Source organism: Aptenodytes forsteri, unplaced genomic scaffold, assembly GCF_000699145.1.
Source record: "Aptenodytes forsteri isolate BGI_AS27 unplaced genomic scaffold, ASM69914v1 Scaffold122, whole genome shotgun sequence".
Lineage (NCBI taxonomy): Eukaryota > Metazoa > Chordata > Aves > Sphenisciformes > Spheniscidae > Aptenodytes > Aptenodytes forsteri.
Window position 1 is genome coordinate 430,881 of NW_008794009.1, and position 2,800 is coordinate 433,680.

Below are 2,800 nucleotides of genomic sequence, written 5' to 3' on the forward strand. Positions count from 1 at the left end.
ATTATGGCCACTAATAATGCAGGAGGTCAGTGAAAATGTTGAGAGCACAAAAGAACTAGAATAATACAACCTCTATGAGAGCTAGGAACAGGTGTGAGATTCAGCTACGCAGAGAACAGGATGTTTTGAATGGGTGCTTCAGCTGTTTTTATTGTAGAATGCACTGAAATACAAGGCATACTGAAAGAGGGGAATAAGCCATCACTTTGGCTACTTATCAGAGTGTTAGTTTACAGTAATTTATAATGGATTATATTTAATTTTTATTCTTAAAATTTAATATAATTTTAATGTAGCACTTGGAATCTCATATTTCAAATATGCATACTGCTTTCCAGGAGAGGGCAGTCCATTCCCAGGATCAGTTGGCTGCCATCGTATTCTTAATCCAAGAAGTGTAATTAGAAACTCTGACAAAGACAGAAAGTTTCTTAGGCAGGGCACAACCAAGACACCAAGAGGTGAGTGCATATTGGACAAAACTATCTTGGACAAGACAAACTAAAGGTCTTCCACTGTCTCCCTGAAGAAGAAAGAATGTAAATATGCTAGTGACAGTACATCAGCAATCAGTAATGTGCAAAAAGGAGGCACAGAAGTGGAGTGAACATATCACCACAGCTGTACAAGGGCAAATAAATAGCATAACCTGAACTTTGCCTAGGGAATTCTTCTCCCTATCTATTACACAAATATCATAAATCTGTATGCTATAAAGGCATAAAAGCTCTAGAGGCAGCCAGGAGCTAAGACTGGCCTTTTATTTAATGTCATTTCATTCTCCAATTCATTTCATGTCATTACTTTTCATATTTTTATTTCATATTTTTACAGAACAATGTGAGGGGTTATTTCTGCAAACGGCATGTAATGAGTCAGACTGCTTTTCTTCATTTACAATCCTCCCTGTCCCCCCCCTACCTGTCTCTGCCAGGTATGTGATTCACCCAAGAGAGCTTTGAACTCTGCTCTGGAGTAAAAAGCAGGGTAGCCACATCAACAAGATATAGCAGCTAAAGTAATCAGCCTTAACAGCATCTGGCACAGACACTCCTGAGCTTGTCTGAGATAGTATGTTCATGTATTGTATTTCATGGTTACTGAAATCCAGAGAAGATACAGGCTCCTCTCCTGAGGTTGTGTGGGAGCACTAGTGCGGTGCTCAACGGGAGGTAATGAGTCCTCTGCAGCAGCAGCAGCTCAGGTGCTGACAGGAGTTTATCTGCGCTATTGTTGCACTGCATTGTAATCTGCACTGAAGGAGATCAATGTAACAAAACTCGTGGAAGGAGGTGATTTCTTTTACAAAATGTCTACAGGAGTTGATTATACCCATTCTAACTCAGTCTCTCATGAACTTTATTTGCTCACACACCTACACCCACACGCACAACAAGCACCTCTTGGTGCTGGACCTCTATGCATCCAAGCGGTCTGCCCAGGATCACTGGTGGGGAACAAGGGATGCTGGCTCCTGAGTCTTCATCATGTCTCTGGGGTTATTTTTGATTAGCAATGGCTAATTAGTTTTTGGACAGATCTTTCATGTCATTTAGGAGTCAAGAGCTGTAATGGGATGGTCCTTTTCTGCAGCCTGTCTTCCTGATCTGTTAACAGAAAAAAGGATGGCATAATGTGGTGTGCAGTCATGTAGTTCAAGCGCTAGAAAAGGAAGGACAAGGCACAGTGCATACCTTTCAGCTCTTACATTTTGGATGGAGGATAGAGCATATATTACCTGAGTAATAATCTAAGAACTGAACTACAAAGACTAATAGAGAATTTTGATTTGCTTAGAGAATCAAGCAAAAACTTGAAATACAGTCATAAACAATAATACAGGAAATCAGTGAATATATTGACAGGACAAAAGAACTAGAAAAATAAGCTTCTAAGAGCAATGTACAGGCTTGCAATAAGGACAGAGAAAGATAAGCACAGTCAGTGGGTTAGGATGAAGAACTTCATACTACAGAGTTGAAGGACAAAGGAGTTCATTGCGAGGGAAGTGTACCGGCTGTTTATAGTAGGTATTAGTACTATAATACCTATTATAGTAGGTATATAAGAAAGTAGTATTAGGTTAGGAATATGTATGAAACTTTGAATTTAATCGCAGTTTACTATGTTAGCTGGAAATTGGACCTAGATCTTTCCTGAATTATTTTTAGTGCATTTCCGATCTCACCATCTACCCACATTACAGTCAAATCAATTTTCTACAAGTTCCTTCAGAGCCTGAGACAAGTGCCGAAGAGGAGTGTGTTTGATAGGCAGGGGGATGCATCCTCCAAAGGGCAACAATGACCGTAGCACAGTCTGTGTTCCCCCCTACTTTTCAGTAGTGCAATGTATTGTCCAGGTGGACAATCATAAGTAATTATGCACATAAATACATGTGTATAACTGTCCTGGTTTCGGCAGGGCTAGAGTTAATTTCCTTCCTAGTAGCTGCTACAGTGCTGTGGTTTGGATTTAGGATGAGAACAATGTTGATAACACACCGATGTTTTAGTTGTTGCTAGGTAATGCTTACACTAGTCAAGGGCTTTTCAGCTTCCCATGCTCTGCTGGCTGAGAAGGCTGGAGGTGCACAAGAAGCTGGGAGGGGGCACAGCCAGGACAGCTGACCCAAACTGGCCCAAGGGACATTCCATACCATGTGACGTCATGCTCACTACATGAACTGGGGAAAGCTGGCCGGGAGGCCCACTGCTCGGGGACTGGCTGGGCATCGGTCAGCGGGTGGTGAGCAATTGCACTGTGCATCACTTGCTTTGTATATTATTATTATTATTAT